Source organism: Phyllopteryx taeniolatus, chromosome 23 (assembly GCF_024500385.1).
Source record: "Phyllopteryx taeniolatus isolate TA_2022b chromosome 23, UOR_Ptae_1.2, whole genome shotgun sequence".
Lineage (NCBI taxonomy): Eukaryota > Metazoa > Chordata > Actinopteri > Syngnathiformes > Syngnathidae > Phyllopteryx > Phyllopteryx taeniolatus.
In genome coordinates this window covers 2,692,686-2,719,135 of record NC_084524.1, presented here as the reverse complement: position 1 = coordinate 2,719,135, position 26,450 = coordinate 2,692,686, and the positions used below count along the sequence as shown (strand labels likewise).

The window sequence follows — 26,450 nt, the reverse complement described above, 5'->3', positions numbered from 1 at the left end:
CAAAATAGCAGTAGCACTTACTACCCTGGTCTCGTTGCCTTTATTCACAAATGTCTCCTCCACCAACCTGTAATACAAACTGGAGCCACTTGCCTGTTCCATTGGTGTGTCAACTTTGTTATCTTCCCTTGCCCGGCCTTCATCCGGCTCATCTCCAAACCTGCAAAACGCATTCGATACAATTTCAGTGTGCGCTGCTCACTTTATTTTGTGTGTACTTATTACCCTCGTCCTCGTGGATCTTGGTTCCTCGTTTCCCATAGTGCACCACAACCCGTTCTTCAACACAGACCAGGCTGGAAGAAAGTACAAAGACTTAAAACAAAATTAACTTCATATACTTATCTCCCCAAAACTGGGCTATTTCATGCATCACCAACCAAAATCAATAGCATATTTCATTTGTCTTTGGAGAGATGACAAGACTCACTTACACAAGGGAAGACTTGCTAAACGGAGTCTTCCCGAGAGTTCATCCAACTTTCGCAAATCCGCTCATTTTTCTCCTCAGTGACTCACTGGGAGGGCAGCTGCGATCTGTGGTGCATGGAGGCAAAGAAGGGGGAAGCGCACCGGCATCCAAGTGACGCTCCGCAAGAGGATGCAGATTGGCGTTCCCGTCGATCCATCGGCCTCAAAGACGTTGACGAGTCTGCGGATCGACGACGTGGAGCGGCCAGAGCGGTGCTGCAGCCTACAACCTGGAGCTGAACAAGCTCAAGACTGGAGAGATGATCGTGGACTTCAGGAGGCATCCTTCCCCACAGCTGCCCAACTGTCGAGACCTTCAACTTCCTGGGAATTAGTCTCTCAGGACCTGAAGGGGGAGACCTTCAACTTCCTGGGAATTAGTCTCTCAGGACCTGAAGGGGGAGATCAACATCTCCAGCCTCAAAAAGGCCCAGCAGAGGATGTACTTCCTGCGGCTTCTGAGGAAGCACGGCCTGCCACAGGAGCTGCTGAGGCAGTTCTACACTGCATCGAATCAGTCCTGTGTTCTGCTGGAAGAAAAAGAAATCCGACTCCAACAGACAACCAAAACCGCTGAAAAGATTGTCGGTACGCCTCTACCCACCCTTGACGACTTGCACGCTGCCAGAACTCAGAGCATGCAAAATCCTCTTGGAGCCTCCACATCCTGAACACCTTCTCTTCCAGCTCCTTCCCTCAGGTAGGCGCTACTGAACAATGCAAAGTACAACAAGCCAACAGACCAATTATACTTCACTCGTGCACTCACTGTAGTCATCTCATCACGCTGCACTCTATTCATCATGTCAAACTGCTCTAATTGCTTAGAGGACACTATCTTTTTGCACAATTGTCAAAAAAAATAATGTACCGGCATTACCACATGACTGGTAACCTTTTATTGCTGTCACTTTTTTAATGTCTCAAACGTATGTCAATTGACTGCGTTGTCGTACCAGAGCGGCTCCAACTACCAGAGACAAATTCCTTGTGTTGTTGACATACTTGGCAAAGAGACGATTCTAATTTGTCTGCAAAAACCGATTATCCTGGTGCGTCGCCCGATCCGCCATCTCCTCCACCCTGAAAACAGAGGACAAACGTGTGTGTGTGTGTGTGTGTTGACCAATACTATGGATTATATATACATACATACATACAAATATATACATGCATACACACACATACACCAGACATGACCCTGACCCCAAACTTAAGACAAACCAAAAATTTAAACATGTACATGAATGCATTGAAAATAAATTACAATATTTAACACTCCCACATGAGTAAGATGGAGAATAAAAAACAAAGTACAACGTATTACAATACCAGTTGGTTTTTTTTTTGGGGGGGGGGGGGGGAGAGAGATTTTTTATTTTTATAACCCGGACAGCAAACTTCAAAAGACCCCCTAGAACTACAAAAAAAAAAAAAAAAAAAAAAATTAAGTTGTACAATTTACCACCGTAAAGAAAATAGAACAAAATAATCACAGCACATGAACACTTAATTAAAACCAAACATTTAGTCACAGTGACAAAACCATCACACGTCATTTAGAACAATTTAAAAAAAAAAAAAATACACAAATGAGCTGGCCAGCATAAAAAAAAAAATAAATAAAAAAAAATGTCAAAACAAACAAAACTAAAACGTGCTAAGCCTGAAGTGAAGTGTGAATGTGCTCAAGCAAACCCATGCACAAACCTTTCCTTCCACGCTGCTGCGCCTCTGCCTGTCAAAAGCCTGCAAAAAGCACATTGCCACTGTTACAAACATCAAACATTTGCTTGCTGGCGTGAGAAAACGCAGCTTTGTCGCTCGCCATTTTGCTGCTGGTGGCCATTAGTGCGCCTGCCTGCGCGTCGTAGCGCCCTGGTGCACACCTGTCTCCAATTAGTGCCACACCTTACAACGCAATGGCCGCAAAGGAAAGCCAACCCGAGACCATTTTTTTAATTATGTACTGTTCTTTTTTAAATTTTATTTAAAGGTTTACCTGACAAATATTTTTTCAAATTGTAATGCTAGACTTTGAATAATCAAGTTAAAAGAACATTTTATTATTATTAGACCCAAAGACTTATTTCCGGCAACCTATGATGACGTATTTGCAGCGGGTTACGGCCAACTTTCCCGCCACGGTGCTCAACCCGGAAGTCAGTTTCGCTGTGCTGCTCCTTGCATCCAGCGGGCGGCGCCATCGTACTGTATGACAACAACAGCGGTTTACAAAGCCTGAATAAAATAACAGCAAGTCGGATAGGAAAGTGGCAGAAAAATAAAGCTAAACTAAAAATATATTTTTGTGTGAATACCCACCTTGTATATTATAGAGAAATGTACTCTTAAAAAAAAAAAATTGGCGTACGTAGTATTTAAAATTGATTTTCAGAATAAATAACTATGTAAAATAATGAATAGAGACAAAAATAACTACTTTTCTCACTAAACATTTTGTAGGATTTAAGGCCAGTGGTAGCCTGAAAACCATCAGGATCAGCTGGATGTCGATAAGGCCATCGAGTCCGCATTTTTCTGTCCTGATTGGTTGGGAAGAGCAAAACTTGTTACAGCCAACTTTGACTCATAAGAGACAAGAGATCCCTGCTACTCGTGGGGGATTGGGCATAATGATACCAATTATAATTGTATTGAAGAAAAGAAAAACTCTTTAAGTTGGGATAAAGCACCAAGTTTTTTATGGTTGGTTCCCTAAAAACAATTTAAAAAATGTAAAATCTGAATGTGAATTCACAGGTGCTGAAGTATGTAGAGGTCCACTGTCTTCTGTACGGGTGGCGACTCGCCTCCCGTCGTAACTTCTCAGTACGGCAGTAATATTAGTCGTTCTTTACAGAGGTTAAAGAATTATATGCGCGTGATTGTTGTTTTTGGTCTAAAATGTGTTGCTGCAGTCTGTGTGTTCAGATATCTGTTGTTTAAAGGACAACAATGCTACATAGATGCTAAGTGTTCGGCCGTGTTGTTTCCAAACGTGTGTCAGCGTTAAGCTAGCGTAGGCTATGTACTTCCTTGAAATAAATGCGTGAGATTCTCATCCTTTTGTTTAGTTTGACAGCAACCTTGAGTTGAGTGTGTCAAACATCTTGAAGCCTCTCTTTTTTTTTTTTTTTTAAGAATATTTGCAAATTATATCTGCTAACAGGCTGCTTGTTGCCAAGTGAGTGGAGATGCCTGTCGCCACACAGCGCTCGTATCCCGGGTTTGCATCTCGAAAAACTCGGTCGGGCCACTTGTATCTCAAGGCACCACTGTCGGCGATACAGTATAGTAGGTTCACTGTACAACTCCAATATGCGAGTGACAGGTGACGAGAGAGTATTCTAGTTTCATGCCGAGGGTATTAAAAGGTGAAGCGATGCTATCAAACCATTTGGTCCAAAATGTGAGAAAACTGAAGCTGCGGTTTTGGCATTCACACGATAGTTGTCCGACCAATCTCCAGTGTTTAATTTGTTGCTTCATTTACATATCGGTCACCGGATCACAATAGCGTACGAGTATTGTGTTGCGCTTTGAAAAGCGGCGAATCTTTGATGCCCTGCGTAGTTGGCGTATTTGCATAGACCACGGACAGAGGGCCTCGCTTCAGTCGGCGGAATCTACTCAGCAGGTGACAGGCAAGCATATGCCTCCAAATGCCATGGGGTCCTGAAGCCGGATCATCTCCAAAGGCTAACTGGCAGGTCTAAGCAGGGACGTCGTTAATGCATATTCACAAAGAGCACGATGAAACACAAAAATGTTACCCAGCTGCTTTATTGGCACACGGCGTCGGTCCCTGACCGCCTTTGGAGACCCGGCTCGGCTTCAGCCGCGTACTTCCCATTCACGCGCTCGGGCAGTGGGCTGAAGCGCACCAACAAGCTGCTCTCTGTGCGCGCGAGAGGCCCAGTGGCTGTTGATGGTTCTGTAAATCACAGCAACTGATGAGTTTTCACAAGTGCAGAATACACGGCAGTTGTTGCAAATCCAGTCACTCAATGGATGTTTTTCATTATTTGCATGGCAGATGCTCACAAACACTTTTCTAAAGCAAACAAAGTTGTTTTTTGTTTTTTTTGCCTCATTTTGCCATAATGTGGCTGGCTACGCACACACACAGGTCAACAGGTTAAGGGTAACTGAGATTAAACTAGTCAAACGGTGGTGAGGTCAGATTATACAGTCACCGCCTTAGCAAAATTATGAGGACACGGCTCACAACTAGTAAGGGCTTCTCTCGTCATTGAAACGTGAAGCAGCGAGCCCGAACCGGGTGGACCGGATTAGCGCGCTTCAACCTGGCCGCGACCGACATCCCGCTCCAAATCAATTTCACAGTCGGCGGCCTTCCGTCATCGCGCCGCTCCCCGGCCGGCGAGCTCACATCGAGCTCACTCTGCTGTCACTCGTCGACGGCGTTACCAAACGCTGGCCCGAAGGAACACTTTCAAACGTTTACTTAGTTTGTGCTCTGCGTGCGTGTCATTTTTCTATGTACGGTCTCTGTACAGTACATTGCAGATTTTTGCATTTAGCACATCTTTTATGACGTGTGGTACTGTTAAAAAAATAAATAAAATAAAATCCATAAAGTCATTTGAGGTGCTGAACAGGCACCGGCTGATGGCGGTCCATTTGCGTTAAGCTGATGTCAGACACCTCAGGCTGGCATCTGCTAAAGGGCACAAGTACACCCGTCCCTCTTTTGATCAGAGGCCAAAAACTCTTTACGGTTTAATAAACGTGATGGAGCCTTTAGAGGATCGCCGTTCAAGGGCATCACGCGACGTCGCTATGCAAGCTTGGCGTCGCCGAGTTGTCGCGAAGGACCGATCGGAGCGACGGCGTTTTCCCCATATTTACAGGAGAAATATCAGCTTTGATCCGATCGGATCAAAACTGATTTACCGTCCGGGTTTCAAATGCCAGGTGGAAAAGATAGACGAGAACAGCTTGAAAAAGGGCACTCTCAAGCCAGATGATCGCACAAACCCGATAAAAGGACAAATATCCAAAAATGGATATGCTTGGTTGAAAAGAAGACATTATACTGTCCGAAAAAGAAGATGAACGATTGATGTTCCAGTTTCCTAAAAAGATTCAAGCGGTTTCATTGTAGATGTCATCAAATCTGTTCCTCTTCACACAAAACAGGCCGTTTTTGTTCCGTGTGAACCAAACCGTCAAGGTCAAGTCAAGGTTGTTACCGAATGGTGATTTTTGGCATAACCTTCCCGAGCAATTATACATTTATTTGGTTCCACCAGCATAACTGAAGGCCGGGGCCATTCGCTTAACTACAACGCGAACAATTTGACACCTCTGCTCTTCGGCATCCGACCCCACAATGCAACATTGTTGGGCAAAACCGTTCCTTTGGCACAACGACCTGGGCCCGTTTTAATTGATGCTAATATTTTGACCCAACACTTTACTATTAACACCCCGCCGACTCCTACAACCGCAGCTGAGCAATCAAACGCGCGTCCGTCTTCGTTTAGATTATGGATTAATGCCGAAATGTACGACAACGCGCGTGCAAACACGCATATCGTATTTGCGCAGCCGTTTTCCAGCGGCGGGTGCTAATCATACGCAAACAGGCTTGGGGGTAAAAAGGGGGAGGGCGGGGGGGGGGGGGGCGCCATCTTGCGGGATTTTAGGTCTCTCTTTTGAGTGTTTTATCACATAAAATAAGTTTTTTAATAAACGTATGGCAAGGGCTGCTTGGCCGGCAGCCACGGAAGGATTTTTGCTTCTCGCTCGGTTGCAGGTGAGAGCCTTTGATTCTTGCCGCGTCACGCCTCCAGTGGTGCAGCAACCAATAGCGGGCCCTCTTCACCAGTATACACACAGACACACACACACACACACACACACACACACACACACACACACACATAGCTCCAGGTGCCAGAGTGTGAAGGGATCAGCCAATCCCAGCGCTCGCCAGAAACTGGATGCCGGCCACCGGGTTATTAAAAGCAACGGGAGAGCTGGGCCGCTCGCCTCCGTTCGACACTTTATGGAAAAATAACAGAAAACGGAGGTGAGCTCAACCTCAGCCCGGAATAGCAAACGTGAACATTTGTGGTCTGAGGAGACGGAATCGGACGCCGTGAGCGGCAAAAGGGCCGCGCCGTCGCAACGTGGTGGACGTCTCCATCCGTCACGTTTGTCGTGACGCCATTTCCACACACTTTGATGAGATGAGATCATATTGTGTCACCTGCTCTTTGCCTGTAGCCAAAACAGCCACCTAATTGAGTTTCGTCCCATATGTGAATTATTATTAACACGGATTCATTTGCCGCACTTTTTCTTGGTGCCAATTTCCTAAATTAAAAAGAAGAAAAAGATTTACAGCCTAAAGCCCCCCGCCCATTTTTGGAGAGCGCTTCCAGCATCGCCATGGCAACTGCCAATATGCAAGGATGATGATGATGATGTCGCCGGCTGCGCAAATGGGGCGCGTGAAACAATAAGGCCTGCTTTAAAAAAATAAAGCAAGAAGTAAAAAAATAAAACATCTTTGTCTATTTTGATGCGAGTGCTCTCAATCACTCCCGGTAATGGCCTCAATGTATCCCACAATGCATCTTGAAAAGTACTCCGCAAGCGACGGTCACAACACAAGCAATAAATAAGCAGTACAAGACAGACATCTGGATGGAGCTGCCGTTTAACGCGACATCAACTCCCTATCTGCTCATCAGTACGGCACTAATAGGAGTTGCTCTTCACAGAGGATAAAGAATACATGACAGAGTACTATTATATTATATCCACGTTGCCGTACAGTTTGTGCTCAATCCGCAACATGGATAGTATTTAGCATTTAGCTAGCAGAGCGAAAGGCTAGGCTATTCCGCTTGCGAGGCCGTACAGACTGACTTTTCATGGCTTTCGTGACTCATATGGCCGTAATGTTATGGAAATCCTCGAGGGTGCGCGGTAAATTAATCAATCATGCGAGGGGGCCTTATCTATCACTGCACATTTAACCAGTCAGCTCCTATATAGGTTAATTAAAGCACAATGGTCGAGGAGAGGACCTGGCACCCGTCCTGCTTCTGTTTAAGCCTCCTCGAGGCCTGCTGGGCTGCGGCTTTCTCCAGCCAGATGATATTCGCCCGCTTTGCGCCCACCGCCCCCATCCCAGCTGAACACATAAATCATCCGTGAGGGACTCTGGCTCAGACCCCAAATTCCGTGAACAATGGCGTTCGTCCGCAGATACCGAACAGAATCGCTGGATTCTCTTCAAAGTAAAAAAAAAAAAAAAAAAAATGAAATAAAATACACTTATCTCAGGGCATATAGAGCAGATTTGGAACAAATCAATTAAGGCGCTGTGCTGCGTCGCACATGCTGATATTGTGTAGCATGGTTTGCTTTTATGTGTGGTCTGAGTTGCCAGATAAGAGTCGAGCGGCGCGCGAGTGTTTGGGGGGGGGGGGAGGGGGGCCGATTGCATAACACACAAGTCAAAGTTCAACTGTGGAGGGTTTCTGATCAGTTGAGCATTATTAAAGGGAACTATATTACAATATGTACCCAATTATAAACACTTCCCAGGTACCAGATTGTATGTCATACTCCAGTTTTTCTGCACTCCGTTTTAAGTTCTCAAAGTACTTTTTGAGTCCAGGGAACCCTGACAAGGGACAATTTTATAATCCTAAAGAGTATATGCGCAATTTACTTCCGTAAAGGCGGAATGGGACTGGGACACCGCACCGGTAGAACGTTAGACGTCTAACAGGAAGTCTGCAAACCTGTTGTCGACGTGATGTTCCGCATATATCCGTAAATGAAGTTGGAATTTAAAAGCTGCCTCTTTTTTTTTGCGAGAAAAAAGTTAATATAAACCAATTCCTATAGAGTTGCTAGAATAAAGTCCTATTTTTTCAAAATAAAAGTTGTAATCTTTACTTCGAAACAATGAAAGATGTATTTTGCCACAATAAAAAGTTTTACAAGCCTACTGTAGACTAATATTCCACTCTTATACAACCCCAATTCCAATGAAGTTGGGACGTTGTGTTAAATAAAAACTACAATGATTTGGAAATAATGTTCGTGTATTTAATTGAATACACTACAAAGACAAGATATTTCATGTTTAATAATTGATTGTTTTAAGCAAATCATGAACGTAGAATTTTATAGCTGCAACACGTTCCAAAAAAGGTGGGACAGGTGGCAAAGAAGAGTGAGAAAATTGAGGAATGCTCATCAAACACCTGTTTGGAACATCTCACGGGTGAACAGGCTCATTGGGAACAGGTGGGTGCCATGATTGGGTAGAAAAGGAGCTTCCATGAATTGCTCAGTCATTCACAAGCAAAGATGGGGCGAGGTTCACCTCTTTGTGAACAAGTGCGTGAGAAAACAGTCCAACAGTTTAAGGACAATGTTCCTCAACGTACAATTGCAAGGAATTTAGGATTTCTTCACCTACGGTCCATATCATCATCAAAAGGTTCAGAGAATCTGGAGAAATCACTGCATGTAAGCGGCAAGGCCGAAAACCAACATTGAATGACCTTAACCTTCGATCCCTCAGGCGGCACTGCATCAAAAACCGATAATGTGTAAAGGATATCACCGCATGGGCTCAGGATCACTTCAGAAAACCAATGTCAGTAAATACAGTTCGGCGCTACATCCGTAAGTGCAACTTGAAACTCTACTATGCAAAGCAAAAGCCATTTATCAACAACACCCAGAAACGCCGCCGGCTTCTCTGAGCCCGAAAACCCTCCAAGATGGACTGACGCAAAGTGGAAAAGTCTTCTGTGGTCCGACAAGTCCACATTTCAAATTGTTTTTAGAAATTCTGGACGTCGTGTCCTCCGGGCGAAAGAGGAAAAGAACCAGCCGGACTTTTATGGACACAAAGTTCAAAAGCCAGCATCTGTGATGGTATGGGGCTGTGTTGGTGCCAATGGCATGGTTAACTTACACATCTGTGAAGGCACCATTAATGCTGAAAGGTACATACAGGTTTTGGAGAAACATATGCTGCCATCCAAGCAACGTCTTTTTCATGGACTCCCCTGCTTATTTCAGCGATGCCAAACCACATTCTGCACGTTACAACAGCATGGCTTCGTAGTAAAAGAGTGCGGGTACTAGACTCCCATTGAAAATGTGTGGTGCATTATGAAGCGTAAAATACGACAAGGGAGACCCCGGACTGTTGAACAGCTTAAGCTGTACATCGAGCAAGAATGGGAAAGAATTCCACCTACAAAGCTTCAACAATTAGTGTCCTCAGTTCCCAAACATTTATTGAATGTTGTTCAAAGAAAAGGTGATGTAACACAGTGGTAAACATGACCCTGTCCCAGCTTTTTTGGAGCATGTTGCAGCCATAAAGTTCTAAGTTAATGATTATTTGCTAAAAATCAAGTTTATCAGTTTGAACATTAAATATCTTGTCTTTGTAGTGTATTCAATTAAATATAGGTCGAACATGATTTGCAAATCGTTGTATTCTCTTTGTATTTATGTTTAACACAACGTCCCAACTTCATTGGAATCGGGGTTTTATAATATAGTCATAGGGAAGAAAGTTATATTTTAACATGAATTTGAAAAATTAACTTAATTCTTGTAATTTTACCACAGATTCGATATTTATATACTTATTCAGATAAAGACACCTAATCGAGAATACATGTGCTTTTTTTCCTTAAAGGACTTCATTAATGTAGAATTATTTTTTTGTCGCAATATAAAATTCGTATGATGATAAATCATACAGTGGTGCCTTGAGTTTAATTTATTCCACGACCACGCTTGCATCTCAAATTTACTGAGGGGAAAATTGCACTTTATATCATAGGTTATTAAAAACATTTTGTAATAAGAACATTCAGTAGAATGTCAAGAACTAAATTTGTGCATTGTCCAATTGATTGTGCTGCTCCTTCTGAAGTGCCCGCCTTGGCCACCGGGTGGCAATATAACAGACAAACGAAGAATATTTTTTTTTTTTTTTCTGATTTGATTGATAGAAATGGTCAATCCCAACACCCCATAAAAAAAATAATCCTGCCTATCTGACATGCCCTCACGTTCATGTTGGCACAGCTTGAAGCCTCATTTTTGACGACTTGACAAAAATCCGCCCAACTGCTGCTTATTGTGAAGAGTGCTGCACTGCGTTCACGTCCACCGTACCGTGCTCGTATATCAAGGCAGCACTGTAGTTTATTTTAGTTTATTTATATAAAGTGAATAATTTGGGACCAATTAAGTACGTGGTGTAAAAAGTTTGGGAATTAACCTGCGTATCCACCAGTTGCCATTCACACATCCGAACTTGGTTTACAACTCAACAGGCCCAGATTTGACACGGAATAAGTACATTTGGGAGTAAAATTGCAACATCATGATTTCAGAAGATATTTTTTTTGTCCGCAGTTGTGAGACTTTTTTTCCGCACTCAAGGTATTTTACATTTGGCTATTAATCAGATGGCTCTCTCGATTGATTCACAGGGCGTTGTTTATATTAAAAAAATAAATAAATAAAAACTCAATCTCCCTTCCGGTGCATAATATCCGTGCTTTGGCTGACTCATGCTCCTTGGCGAGCAGCGCAGCCTTTATTCACATCTTAATTATCTTTGATTTCCGTTGCACTTTATTTGCGCAAAGGAAATCAATGGGCCCAGTCTGTGGTCAAGACAAATTGTAAGATCACCAGCAAGCTGAGTGATCAAATGCAAATGGAAGTCCATTCATTGATTTGCGTAAGATGGATGTATTCTGCTCTGGCTCCTGCTTGCATATTTTATTTTATTTTTTTTAAACATAGCGACAAGTGTGCTATATTAAGCGTTTTTGTGTGCTTGCAAAAATTTGGTATGGAAAGGGAATTGAATGGATGGATTTTTTTTTTATTGAATTGTTTTTTTGGGGGGGGGGGGGGGGGAATGGGAAAACGTAAATAACGTGGCTTTGGATGATTATAAAAAATAAAAAAAATACATGTCCTTGTCATTTAAAAAAATATATATAAACAACCTTTTCATAGGCAAATGTGGCATAGCTGTCCAAAACTAAATCTGCGTCCACAATTTATTGACATGAACGCAATTAAGTCATTTTAACTTTTCAAAAGCTAGTAGGTATAATTTCTGATTAAGCATTGAAAGTAATGTATTCATTGTAAATACTATAAATGTATTTTTACATTACATACCTTTTAAATATTTAAAATTATTAAATTGTGCATGTAGACTTGCTGCACCTGCTAAATAAATATTTAACCCTCACCCAAAAGTAATAATTTTGAATCTAAATTTCAAATAATACATTTGAACTGATATATACGTGATGTTGTTGATTCAATTTACAAGTTATCAAAAGGGTAAAGCGCTTTCATTTTTAAAAAGGTACCGAATGGTTACTGTTGCCACGATTGTTTCAGCTTCTCCAACAGATAACCACAAATTTGACACGTTCAATGAATACGCTATCAAAAGTCAGTAGCATCAACTTTAAAAAAAAAAATAAAAAAATAATCCAAATCAAAAACGACTGTTTTACGGCAACCTTTTTATGAAAGACAATTGACCAACTCAGTGATTACTCGTGCTTTCATCAGGACATTATAGATGAAATGTTGATCATGCCGAGCTCAGTAACGGTGGGCTTCTGCCAAGAAGACAGATGGAGGATTAATGAGAATAACGAGGGGTCTTTGTCTACACGGCACCTTTAAAAAAAAGCTGCGATTCGGACCAAAATGGAGGAAGATTGTCGAGGTTCTTTCTCTAACAACACAAATGGCCGCCATCCCCGTCGTTATTGGGCGGGCAATTGCCGCTAACACCTGTCACGCGCACTCAGCATCAGATATCTTAGCTCTGCGGGAATGATGAATAATTACTCCGGTTTCAAAAACCCGCCTATTAGCGCTAACCAGGTTACATTGGACATCTGTCTCCGAGCGCCGGGCGATATAATTGGCCGCCGTCGCGTCGCGCTTCGCGAGTCGACCGGAATTGTGCGAGATGAAAGTCGAAAAGAGAACACAATATGTCCACGTGCGCGCTTCGCTGGCATGTTATTGGCACGGTCGAGTCTGCTAACATATGTTCGGAACTCGGGAGGCTTCGGGCAGCAGGGAATAGGGGGCCGACGTTTGAAGTCAACCGCCGTGCTAAGCCGGGAATCGGCACAGTTGCGGGTTGGAGACGCTGCTTCTCGTTCAAAGGGATGGTAGGAAACGCTCCGGGGAGCGTCCGACATCAAGCGCTGACCCCGCCGCCGTTTCCCGCTACCTTCTGCCGCGAGTCTCTCCGCCGTATGCCGCCGTTCCCAAAGACCGGCAGGCCCGTGCCATCTGGCCTCGCCACGGATTCCCCGGACACATATTGGGAATCCGAACTATGCCGCCTCCCTTCTCTCTGTGCGTCATCCCCGCTCGGGTGGAAGGGGCTCTGCTCCCCAAGTGATCCCAGCTGCCCTTTCCCACTGTAATACGCCTCGTGAGGGCGGAAGCGTTCGATACTTTTTAAGATGAAGGACATTTCCTGGGGCTTCTCGCCACCTCACGTCGTGGGGAACCTTTAAATGGTCTAAAGCGGCGGTCCCCAACCCGTTTTGCTCCACGGACCGGTTTTGAGCTCACCCTAGAGTTTTTTTTTTTTTTTTTTTTTTTTCTTCTGTGGAACCTATCCTCAGCTAATTGCAGACAAACATTCAACAAATCTTGAAAAAAAAAAGAAAAAGAAGCTTCAAGCTGTTTAATGCCACCACAAGTTGAAGTTTACTGTGGAACTAAAACTTGGAGAATTACACTTTGCGCATAACCAGATAGCTACCTTTATTCCGCTAGCTTCATGCTAAAGCTGACACATAATAGGAAACTCAAACACTTAAAAAAACGACGATGGAGCTGAATGCTACCGATGCTGGAGGACGCCTGGTGGGATACACGGACAAAAGGGCATATTTGCAACGTCGGCGTCACAGATAAGAATCTCGGCGCAAAGCAAACTGCGACGTTTTGCGTCTGTGTGCGATCCTCCTGGCACCCGTTCTTCACATTTTGCGTGACGAAGAGCAGCGAGGATCTGATCCTCTAATCTCACAACGGCAGGTTTCGCCCCGTGTCATCTGCCACTGGGCTGCAGCCAGGCGCCCCCATCACCGCCTCTGGCACCACAAGGCCACCCATCTCCTGTGCGCACGCGCGCGTGTGTGTGTGTGTATTTCTACTCACCGTTGCTAGGCTACGACGGAAACCTTTTTCCTCACCCGAATTTTGGGTGGGTTCCACTGCTGCACCGGGGGACCAACATGGCAGCATTCCCAGAACTGGGAAAAGGATGAATAATTTCAGTAGCGCTGGTCTACCCTGAATGTCCTGTTGGGAAGAGGAAATTGCACTTTGAATTTTATTCCCCCCCCCCCCCAAGCTGCATTAAAAGGGACAAAAATATTTTAAAATTCTTCATATACGAAAACAGTGTGAACTAAGCAAGTACATCTTTTGTTCGCGGCCTAATTTGGAAAATGTGTCGGCAAGCGAGTCGTTCTAAATCTTGCTGCAATGTGACATAACAGTGCAGCTAATTTACGTAATAACCGCCCCCACTCTAAGCCCTGTGCAACCGTAACCACCCATGACCTGGAAGGTAGGCTGGGTTAAGATCCTGCATTTTGCAAGTGACTTAGCAGCGCATTTGGGTTTGACCTTGCACAACTCCACAAACTGACGGCGCCTTGGTGATGAAGTGGTGCCCCCGTGAGCGAAAATACAAACGCTGCTTTTATTTTGGCCTTCATGGGACGGTTATACCCCATAGCTCCGCCCCGCCCCCCCAAGGGTAGTCATGGTAACAAAAGCCGTACTCTGCAAACAACTTAAAACCCCATTCAGGAGTTTGAACCCTTACCTCCTTGGTCCTCATTTAACGGGTTCACTGCATCCAACCCCTCATGAACAATTGGCTGCCAACGATCTCCTCCAGCGTGCCAGTGAGCATGAAACTCTCTCACCACACTTGACTCACTTTGGCCTCTTCACTGTGGTTAGTTTCAGGGGACGGCATTCGTTTGACCGCCTCTGGAACACAAGTGCCAGAAATGTAATTTATTAAAAAAATAAAATGAAAATCCCAGCTGATATTGTGACTCAGTCGACTTTGAAAGGTAAAACAAAAGCCAATTGAACAAACAGCCCCAAAATGTTCAACCAAATTATATATCAATGCAAAATATGAACAATAGTTGAGACTTACACAGCTTTCCAAATGAGGCATATGCCGTTCATTCAAATAATCAATGCAAGCAATGTTACAGATTTTGCAGGATAAAACCCAATCGTAACTACATGCTTTTCATTGGACATGAGTGAAAAGGAAAAAGGTTACTCCAAAATTGCACAATTCAGAGAATAAATCAAGAAATAATGTGGGGTGAATGAAATTTCTGGAAAAAAAAAAAAAAAACTTATTTCCAAATTGAAATCATAATTGCAGTGAAAATAAAAATTTGATCAACTTCAATAACTTCTATAATAGTTGCCATTTTATTGAAGAAAACAATCACTATGATAGTATTGTTACTCAAAACAAAGTTTGCCCAAAAACATTTTGGGGCAATACACAAGGATCTTAAAAAAGAAAATTCCTATTAAATTCTGCAGGTTCTCAATAGGGTTGAGGTCAGGGGATGAAATGGCCACAATGAGACTTTTGCTCATCTTTACAATCATGGCAGTTATTTTTATTTATTTTTTTCCTTCTCGCCGTAGTGTGGGATGGTACAATCCCAATTGGGCCATAACCCCAATAGTTGGAGACTTTAAACGGGACAGGAAAGCGGTAGGTAGTGGTCCCCGCACACATGACTTAGCAGGCGGGCGGAGGAGTGAAGCCATCAAAGCGACCAAATCAAAATGCGCCCATTCACTTTTCATTTGAAAAGCAGCCAAGTTCTCAACTCGAGGAGCCACCCATCTCAGATCGATGTCCGCCCACACATTCTGCAGCTAGCTAACCGTCAAGTCTTTCTGGAGCCAGACGCTTGATACGCGAGGAACATTCTGTAGGTTCCACCAAACGACTCAATAAATCCTCTCCCTCCTTTTCTGGATCATGCCGAGCGAAAAACAGATGCTTTTGCGGCGCCATGTTGCCAGCCAAGATGACGGATAATCTGCCAAAAGGATCCCTCAGAGGCTGGCAGGACGTTCAAGAGAGTCTCCTCAAAAGCGAAGAGCGGGATATTAACGTGGACATGATTGCTATCGCTGATGGCACCCTGGCACCTTTGGCATCAAATATAAAGAGAGGACAGCAGGTGCATTTCATTCCTTGTCCCTTTCAAGTGCCAACTTATTCCCACATGTGAGAAAATGAGCAATCAAATGGACTTGAAAATCGAGATTTGTTTTGTCGTATATTGAGGCATTGCGGTTTATTTCTAATATTGAAAAATAAAAACATTACCCTCAGTTCAACTCTGCTTTGCCAACTTGAAAACTTTAATCCTTTTCAATCTGAGCTCCGTCGGGACCGAAAAGTTCCCATCCGATTGTAAAGCTTCATCTCGTCTAGACACCTAGAAAGGAGAAACACCAATGTCGATAAAACTGCAAATACCTAATTTCCAGTATCTTAAAAAATAAAAAATAAAAGAAGAAGGTACTGTGGTATAAAGCTCTCCCAGTTAACATTTGACTTCAAAAGACGTCAATGGCAGTAAATGAAAATACAAAAAGTACAATATAGCACAGTAAAATATATGCTACACTGTGCTGTAGTGTACTTTTTTGGTAATTTGAGAAAAGTTTGATTTAAATTCCACTTTCAAACGACACCATTACATGGCACCAACATTCCAGAAATAGCACCGTTTGATCAGTCTTTTGACGTGTGCTGCCGCTTTGTAAACGTAGTGACGTTAGTTTTGAAATGTGGCACAGTCGGATTTTCAGAAATGCGGATACAACTAATATGAAATGGTAGTTATCAATAATACCATATTGTGTCTTTTTGATATGCCCCCCCCCCCCCCCCCTGAGTGCCAATTACCTCATGGATAGCCCAACTAACAGTAGAGACCTTTAAGCAGTGTGCAACCATAAGCCATCTTTGTACCATTGTTCTAAATTACCCACAGTAAAGAATTAAGTGAGTTATGATTAATTTATTGGAGCCAAACAAAGTGACCTCAATAGAAGTGACGGCGAGCTGGCCGGGGAGTCAAGATGGCGGCTTGGTCCGCAATTTTGCGCTTTAAGTCGGGGGTTAGTTGCATCTCAAAGCAGCGCTGTAGTTTGCCGTCTAAAATACATCCAATGTGTTAGATGCGGTGAAGCCTGTGGGAAGCGACGTAGCAGAGCACGCGCACGCACCGAGTCTCACGCTCCCTGTGAACAGCCGTCTTTAACGAGGGGAGCCAAGAGAAAGCATGCGTGATTGTTTTCGAGAGGCTGCCCTAAAGGCACGTTATTGCTCAATGCTTCTCTCAGTCATACGTCCTCTCTTGTTGATTGTGCTCCGTTGATCAGCGGCAACAAAGGCGTCATTAGTGGGGCTTTGGTCCCCACCAGGCCCGGAGTAATTATGAATGGGGGGCCCGGTAATAATTCAAGGGCCCATCAGTGCCGCTTGAAACTGAAGAGAGAGAGAGAGAAAGGGAAGAGAGCGAGAAAAGTTCACAGATTCGGCGGCGGTAGCGGGCAGGCGGGCCCACTGGGCCCATCTGCCTCCATTTCCCGGCCACCTGCCCGGAGATCTGACCCACGTCAGCAGCGACGATGGAGCACCGTTAGCACAAGAGAGAGGTAGTCCCGAGCATATGGCATTTACACATTGCTCCAATATACGATTTACAGCGGTCGTTAAGAGACTTGACGGGGACATTGCGCTTGCAAACAATTGCGAATGTTGCATTTATTCCACCATTTATGGGGGGGGGGGGGGGGGGGAAGATATCACATCATTACAACGGTAGAGGGAAAAGTGGCCATCACGCTGCGTGAGTCACAGTAAGAGTCTGACACCAGAAGAGGGCAGTGTGCAGTCTCAAGTGACAAGCACCAACATACTGCTCCAATTCCAAAGCCACAATAATTGGAAAGTAAACTTCTTTGATATCCCCCTGAACAGCTCTCTCATTCATTTAACATGCAAGTCCACGGTTACTTTCTGCCTGCATCCCATTTGCAGAAGGCTAAAAGTCCACCCTCACATATCAACCATTGGTCAGCACGCTTCACAGTGCTTCATTTTTATTTCTTTTTTTTGTATGGGTTTTAGTTTACAAATAAATCCAAGTTTAGATTTTCTCACCGTCAGTGTTGTACCATGTTGTGCATGCCAGAACATGCCAGGCAGCACTGAGCTCCACTGGAAGAGATGCAGCCTCATTAAGAGAAAGCGGCACAAAAGGTTCTCAGATATACAAACTCCAATACCAATGTAGTTGGGACATTCTGCAAAACAAAAACAACAAGGATTTTCAACCTATACTCAATTAAATACACTGCAAAGACGAGATATTTAAGGTTCAAACTGATAAACTTGCGTGCAACACAGAAAACCGCTGGCACAGGGGCATGTTTACCAATGTGTTACATAAGTAACCAACATCAATAAGCATTTGGGAACTGAGGACATGTAGATTTGTAAGTTAAACTCTTTCCCATTCATGCTTGATGTAGAACTTGAGTTGCTCAACAGTCTGATGTCTCTGTTGGGGTATTTTGCAACTCATAATGCACCTGCACATATACGCAATGGGATGCAGTTCTGCCAGTCTTCATTTCCTCAAAGTGATGTTATACAAGTCTCCAAGTGTTCATACATTGAAATATGTTTCAAGTGTAACTATTTTCACGTATCACGGTTGTCTGGAACAAACTTCCCACGACAAACTGGGGTTTTCTGCACTTGCGTAGATTGAGGACACGCCACAGGTCAGGCAATCAAGATGGCCACACCTGGAGTTTGTGGGGAGAATCTGTAAGTAAACAGATGAGTCTGACTCCCGTCAGACAATCGGCATTCTCCTCCCCACCGCCGCCCCTTCCGTCTCCCATGGAACCGCCTCGTGGTTTCAACACGAGGCTGGGATTTATTGGCCGTTGCTGGATTTATTTGAAGATGACGCTGCAATTCATTTTCCCCTCTCGACAAACAGAACCCAGGAAACGGCTGCAGGGATGCCATATAGTGAGCCACTCAATTGAAATTTCGACATTTGGACAGAATTCTGTTTTTCCTCACACGAGGCTGCTCAACTGTAAATAAGTAACAGTCGCCATGGTGTCAAATCTCCCGCCAATCCGTTCTTCTGTCTGCGGCCTTGATTTACATTTCATCTCCTCCTCTAAGTGCTTCTCGGCGCAGACGTTGTAACACCAATAACTTAGCTCATATTTGCGGCTTGCGGTGGATGCCACACGCCGGGTTTTGGTTTCCAGACAGAAGCAGGCAGGGAACACCAATGGGCTGGTTTTGATCTGGATTCAATGGCCTGGAATAACCGGCCCCCGAAGAGCTCTCGTGTCAGACGGGATCTGTGACAGGGAGCAGAGAAGGGCGGCGGTGAGCATAATTCACCGTGCATTTAACATGTGGGCAGGACCAGCGGTGCAAAGTAACCAAGTACAAATGTTGTGTCACTGGAGCGGTGCCTGTGCTGTACTTGACTATTTTGTTTTTGGATGACTTGAAATTTACATTTGAAAACAGATCTGTATTTTCAAGGTTGCCTTAATCGCTCCGTTTTTCAGCTGCCGTTTGATGTAAAAAAAGAGCGAATGAGATCTTATAACTTCACCACGGAGGAACGTGAACCAAGGAGTTAGATATTTCTCATCCATGGCTTTTTTTTTTTTGTCATGTTGTTGGCTTCAAGAATGATTTGTGGCAAACGTGTTTTGACTTGTGCTGGCCTGAAAACCCACGTTTCCGTTTAATCTGTAAAAACATACAGCATTTCCCCCCCCCCCAGTGTCATCTAATTCAGAATTTGTTTGTTAGTTAGCAAAGTCATAGGAATGTTTTTCCATTGCATTCAAATCGAGCCAAGTATTTTCTTAATATGAAAGTTAAGAGGAAAACTGCCAACTTATCAAAATAGCTAACAAACTTTTGTACATTTTAGAGTCTGTACTTTTTTCCTCATATGCATTTGAATCAGTACTTTTTTTTTTTTTTTTTTTAAACAAGCATCTGTAAGTGTGAATACTTTTGCCACCGCTGGACCGGACACATTCTTACAACGGAGAACTTTGCTTCGGCGCTGCTTCTTCCTTTCCGGAAATCTCCTGCTTTTGTAACGCAACGGTGTTTGGGAGGCGGGTCAAAAGGCGCTTTCAACCCAGGGTCTCACCTACTTCCTAATGAATTCCCAGGATCCTTCCACCTGCAGGCGCTCCCATTCAAGCTCAGCAAGGATTCCACCTGGAGGGAGGAGGGACGAGGGTGGGGGTGTAGATGGAGGTTTGTGTGGGTTGAGGGGCGGCTGGCGAGATGGAGCATCCCTGGCACACATGCACACATGCGCAACCATCACCCCCCAGATTGGAGGCAGGTGCAGCGGCAAATCAAGCCTCATTAGCTGCACCTTCTGCTCGCGTATACCGCGGACAGATGGATGCTCGCCCTCACATGTTACCTCACATCAGATGGCAGTCGGAGGAGGGTGGCTAGGGGCGAACAGGGGCGCTCCGCTCGCACCGCCACCCCCCCACCCCGACGCACCCTTCTGCCGGCATCGCTTCCTCACAGCTACAACATCCAGGTCCCCCACCTCCCTCCCCACACCGCCGCCTCTCGAAGCGCTCCAGAATGCTCTTTAACCTTAATAGCGCCGCGGGCCACGCTGTACTATCCAGGGAATGTCTGACACGGGATCAGTTTATTCCTCGCCTCGTGGCCCAAGGAGGAGTTGAGGAGGGGGGGGGGGGGGGGGGTAGGGGCCCTTCGCTTTCTGCTTGGGAGAAAAAAATAAAAGCGTGTGCTGGCATGTTAGCAATTCTTAAGCTTAGAGGGGACATGATAGGGAAAATTGATGTTTTAATTGCCTTCATACAAATATTTGCTTCTCTGGCCTAACAGGCAAAAGGTAAGCAGAGCTGCATTGAGCGCTGTTGGATGAGCAGGTTCGCATCGGCCGAAGTTGTCCACCTGGTGGCGGCGATGAGTCCGTGCGGCACGTACGCACCCTGACCTCAACCCTGTCGAGGAAATGTTATTAAAACACCTGGAAACGCTTTCTAAATTGTGAAAAATAACTCGCAACATGATGCGATTAAAAGGGGGTGTGGCTGAAAAACGGCTTGGTCTCCACACAATGGAAGCCGCTGAAGCGTGAACGGTTGCAACTCCGTCTCTGGGATAAAAAGAAACCAAAACGGCAATCATCATCTTTTACTAGCCTGCAGTTTCAAACGTATGAAAAGCAAACGCTGCCCTCAAGGGAATGTCAGATGTCGGCGGCGGCGAGTCCTCGTCGAAACGAGTTTACCGTCTTTCATTTCAGTCAAGCAGATGAGGAGCTACTTCTGTTCCGGCCGTCAGCTAATGAAGAGAAACAGACACGCATATGGGACTTCTTTTTCTTCTTAGCCGCCGCATCCTTGCATCCCCGATCCATCCGCCATATGGGGGAACGTGCGTGTGATGCAGTTGCGGCGCCCTGCAAACACAGCGGAAGGAATTAAAAAAATAAAATAAAATCCCCCCCATTTGTCTTCCTCACTCCCATGGGCACATGAAAGTGAAGGTTATACTTGCACACTCTTTTTGGGAGGAGGGGAGAGGGAGAGGTTGCGGGTGGTCCCTTTCATTTCGCACAAATCATTATTAATCTTGCGCTCTTTGCCAGGTTTGAGCACGCGATCCATATGTTCATCCCTGCGCATTTGCCTTGCGACGTCTCCGGCTTTTGCGAGACGAGGATGCGTTTTTTACTTGCACGCGATTTGCTTAAACCAACTCGCGTAGTTTGTCTTTTAATTACATCTTGCAAATGGCTTATATGGCAACAAACAACTTGAGGGCGGTCGCGTGGTGATGTCATCAGCTTTTGGAAAATACTTCTTGCCATCTGGTGAACACACGCGTACAAATGACGACAGTTTTTCTTCCGTGACTCGGGAGTCGTCGAGACGAGATTTTGGGTCGTAAATATTGAACCCGTTTAGTATTTAAGATACAAATTCACTCAACGCACTTCAGACCGTTGTGTGTCTTTGAGGACTAGATTCCAGATCGGTGGTGGAACATAATCTTCATGCGTGCGCTGTGCTACATTGCGTTGAGATTATCGGCGCGCACCACGAGCAAAAAATCCTTACGCGTGCGCAAGGCCTGAGCTATATTAAATGAAGTAAAACAGCCTTTTAAAGTAGCATATAGAGCGCTGCGCTACACAACATGAACACACGGACCAAAATTGAGTCCGTTTCAAACAGGAGAGAGGCACAACCCGTCACTGGTGAAATCTGGAAGCGCTTAAAAGCGAGAAGAACATGTGGGCCCTGCGTCCAAAGTACTGTAAATGCTAAGCAGGTGAGGGATTCCAGCACTTTAATGACGCGAATTTCTATCATCAATCTTCTGTAGAAAGCAGCTGGAAGTCAGAAACTCAAGGGTGGGGGGGTGGGGGGGGGTTGGGATGAAATAAGAAAAACATGCTCAGTCAGGAGGTTTTGTAGGATTCTGTTTGTGGAAAGCTACTCGAATGCGGTGTCAAAACAGCACATGCAAAACAAACAATTTTTTCCGGCATGCGTTTTCGCAGGCTGTCGTGTGGCGATATTACGGTGCCGGGGTCTTTACATCGCCGCATTCGTCGCGTAATTACATTTTCAGGAAGTTGATTGCCTCCTTATTGGCTGTCACTTCCACTCGTTGCCGTCAATGGCGAGGGCGTTGGTTTTGCACGTATGCCAACGCAGCGACCGTGCAAAAAAAAAATTCAAAAATGGAAAAAAAAAAAAAAAAAAAAAATCGCCATGGTGATTGACATCAATATGTATCGACGCTGCCACAGATGGGCGGCCGTGATGGACACAAGTGTCTCTTTTGTTCCCCCCCCCCCCGAGAGCAAATGTGCCATACAGACGAGTATTAATACAGAATGCAAAGTGACAACACACACACTCAAGTGCCACCACCCCCACCCTTTGCCAGGGGTGCACCTGCAGCTTATTATCGAGGCCTTTAGCTTTTTAATGGTACGCAGGTGCCAAAGTGCCACAGCCGAAAAAAAATAAATAAATAAAAAATAAAAAAAAGCCCTCAAATGGGCGCACACGCTCGCAGATGTGCGCCAAGCCTCCGCGTTGTGCTTTCGGGAAACCAGGTGGAATTCTTTGGGGAATTTCACCGTGCTGCTGCGGCATCCCGCGAGGAAGTGACATGACCGATTACATTTAACGTGGACATATTATGGGAAATGTTGGACTGCTTGTGCAGTATTCCCTCACGTCCGGTCTCGCTCTCTCGCTAGATTTGAGTATAACATCACTTTGAGGAAATGAACACGGTCACTCACGCAGAGGCCCAGCGCGCTTGCCCCGTGGGAAACCGCCGGTGCTAATCGTCGCTCCCAATTGAAGTTTACTGTTAAACGGACACATTAAACAAACGCCAAACCGGACCGCATCATTTCATCTATTGCACGGCCGCTAGCTTAACGCTAACATATAATGCAAAACACCACAGGCAGGCTAAGGGAACTTAGCATGGAGGTTATAAACTGTCAAACAAGTGCTAATTTAACAGAGACAGGACTCACTTGCATGGCTTGCCTGCTCTCCTTCCCGGGAAAGAATGCGGTGCTGTACCACGAGCGCTACTCGGGCTCGTGCAGGTCGGGAGCCGAGAGCGTAGGAGAACCCGGGCGGGAAAACGAGCGGCCGCCCGACGCGTTCGCATCGGTGTGGATGCCGTAAAACAACACGCGCGGTCGTATTCCTCCAAAAATGTCACACGGAGACGACATTTTAGCCAACAAATTGCACCACAATGATTTCGTCACACATTTGACCTCAAACGCTATTTCAAGCAGCTCGTTCGGAAGACAATTTAGGCGGTACAGTTCTGAAAACCGACCATTTACTTTTACAGTTTTCTGTTTTCAAGAAAACAATAAAAAAGACAATTTAGGGGGTCCTCAAGAAATAACAGACATTGAAAATAATACTGACCAATCAAGTGAACGTTTCTGCATTTTGCACATGAATCATTTGAAACGAAGACAAGCAGCGTTTACCTGAGAGTAGTTGAGCAGATTGGGAGCAGGTGTGTGTGCGGAGGGGGTGATGGTGAGCGGGGTGGCCACGCCCACAAACGTCTGATTGGTTGATTGATGCTATCAGACGGGCATCCACTGGGCAGTGTTTTTGACGTGCAGGTAGATGAGCAAAACAGCAGAAAATGAAACAAATGACAGTAACATGGAAATGAAAATATGCAATCATTACTTTGACTTTCCCTCCTTTATCAAATATTGGCCAATGATGATTCAAATTCTGTTTTGGGGTGATTTATTATTATCAACAATAGAAATGCATTTTATTTATATAGTGCTTTTCAAAATACAATTTTTTTTTATTTACACTATAATTATTTTAGTATGTTTTATATATTTTTTAATCATTTTTTTTATTACAAAGCCCCCCCCCCAAAAAAAAAAAAAAATTACATGGAAGGGCCAAAATGTATTTTTTTTTGTGTATTTTCTGAAAACACATTCATTCTACTAGGTGGTTTGATGATAATTGATTAAATTTTTCATTATGACAAAGAATGTTTTTTGTGTGTGTGTAATTTACGCGTCTGTTTAGCTCGAAACTTTACCCAAGTTCTGTCCTGAGTATAAACTGTGATCAGGGGAATTTTCAAACCTTTCAGCGGGTGGTGGCGAGCGAGCTTTGGGCAGTCACGTGTCGTGCCCCTATACGACATAGATACATTTGAACAGGAAGTTCAAAGCAGCCATTTTGGAACCGAACATGAACGCACGGGGGGCTCTGCGACGCTACGTCCGCGCGGCCTCTGTCGAATGTTCTCGTCGCGGAGCGAGTATCCTCTCTGCATCTCGTCTCGTATTTCAGCTCGGGCGGCCCGAGGAATGCGCGGAGCGCCATAAATCAGGCGCCTGATGGGAACTTGGCGGCCGGACAGCGGCGCAGAGAGCCGAGCCGTGGAGTCAAATATGTTGTAAGGTGACCGTTTGGGGAGAGTTCTCCTATTTGGGTTCATGTATAGGAGGCAGCCGGTTGGCACGCTGTGTGTGTGTGTGTGGTTTGTTTGTCACATCTCCGCCTGTCTGCGCCTTATGCAAATGTGAAGGGGGGCGAGAAGAGGGTGTGTGTGTGTGTGTGTGTGTGTGTGTGTGTGTGTGTGTGTTGGGCTGCTCCATGGGAAACTGCTGGTGCTAATCCAGCATGTTGAACAGGGGAGGAGAGGCGCACTTTTCAATAAAGCCCCCCCTCCCTCCCCCACTGAAGCCCCTCTGTCACATGTATACACACAGACACACACACACACACACTCACAAACACAACAGATGAACAGCGTGTTTTTTGCAACCTACGGACGCACAAACACCCAACACCTGTTTCTTTTTCCGAGCCCGTCCCGCCGCTTTAATATGGGAACAAATCCCACGATCTTAAGACCCGGCTCGTGCTTTCAGCGAGATAACGAGGAGCCTCAGTGCGACGGGCTCGTACGAGTACCTAAACACGCGCTAATAACACGCTCCGATCCCCAATCCACGATTTAAGACTATGAAATTTATGCAAATGTGTGTGGGAATACGCGGTGATGAGAACACTATTTAAGGCATTCATCTCCCCCCCCCCGCCAGCCCCCCCCCAAGTCCTCTTCAGTTGCAAAATAGGTTGTTGTGTCCCTTTTCAAATCTTGGTTTCATAAACCGCGGCCCGAGCAGCAAGGTTCTACGCAAAATGGATGCCAACAAATGTCTTGTGTAGGAGTTCAAAGTCCGGCCTTTGGAACTCGTGGCTGCTTTCAACCAAAAAATGGTTCAATCACAGGGCAAGGGTCTGTGAGACTTTTCTCTGCGTCCTGTTATTATCAACACATCCGCTCAATTTGATGTCAATTGGTGGAAAAGTGATTTTTCTCTCAGTTCCCACGCCCCTTTTGCAAGGATTTCGGCCTTCACGCGCAATTTCGGGCATAGGTCCTTGAGACTTTTTCGTGCCACCCAATTTCGTGTCAATTGGTGAAATTTGCTCTAACTTTAACCTTGAGACTTTTTCAGAATCCTGTTCCGAGAGATAATTTAGTTTCAATCTGCGAAACTGGTGACAGAGGGCAAATGTTGTTGTTTTTTTTCTCCAAACTTTCCAGGCGCCGCTGCGTACAATTTCACCAGGATCCGCACTCTTGCCGCAAAGAAGCAGCTCAGGGATGTGACAGAGTTCTTTGTGCCGGCGCTGGCCCGGGTCCAGTCCAACCTCTGCGCTCACAAGTGCGTGTGAGAGTAGCGCGCACCCGTACGCACACAGCTCGGGAAGTATGGGAACCTCTCGCGGATCCATCCGAGGAGAGAAGGGCAATCAACAAATCCTTTTTGCGAAACATAATAGGGCCAAATCATCATTTATTTGGCCCCCGCAAATCACTGATAAAGCACAGTGGAAATTATGGAAGAGACAAGCGAGTGCCAAGACCTTCACCGACTCCTATTGAAGCCAGATGCGGACTCCCAATGGCCAATTTGGGTAAACGGCGCAATGATTGCCATTAAAGATCGGCTCGTTTTACTTCAGCGTGCCCGTTGGCCGGCGAGCGGGACGGGCGGGACGGGGGGTCGCCGCTGGTGCATCTGAGGCCATCGCGTAAGCTGGCAATGACGCGTAATTGGAGCTTTAGACAGACTTTTGCTGCCTCCATCCCATTAGAAAAGGCTTACTAGATCAGAACTGGCTGGACTTGACAC

General features: G+C 45.1%; 1 long non-coding RNA gene across 8 annotated transcripts; it reads right to left on the bottom strand.

Moving 5' to 3' along the window:
- Positions 1 to 92: 92 nt before the first annotated feature.
- Positions 93 to 23,824, bottom strand: LOC133472825 (uncharacterized). Of its 8 annotated transcripts, none has more exons than XR_009786861.1 (14): positions 23,271 to 23,824; positions 19,745 to 21,164; positions 17,810 to 19,038; positions 15,962 to 16,073; positions 14,405 to 14,574; positions 13,764 to 13,872; positions 4,248 to 4,408; positions 2,572 to 2,682; positions 2,182 to 2,220; positions 1,477 to 1,554; positions 1,076 to 1,181; positions 435 to 998; positions 226 to 296; positions 93 to 160 (listed from the first exon to the last, which is right to left on the bottom strand). It is a non-coding gene; the product is annotated as an uncharacterized LOC133472825 (long non-coding RNA). The 8 variants fall into 8 exon arrangements; XR_009786857.1 differs by lacking the exon at positions 2,572 to 2,682 and adding an exon at positions 6,384 to 6,504 and having other exon boundaries at positions 23,271 to 23,823; XR_009786858.1 differs by lacking the exon at positions 2,572 to 2,682 and having other exon boundaries at positions 17,810 to 18,673; positions 18,761 to 19,038; positions 23,271 to 23,823.
- Positions 23,825 to 26,450: the final 2,626 nt, after the last annotated feature.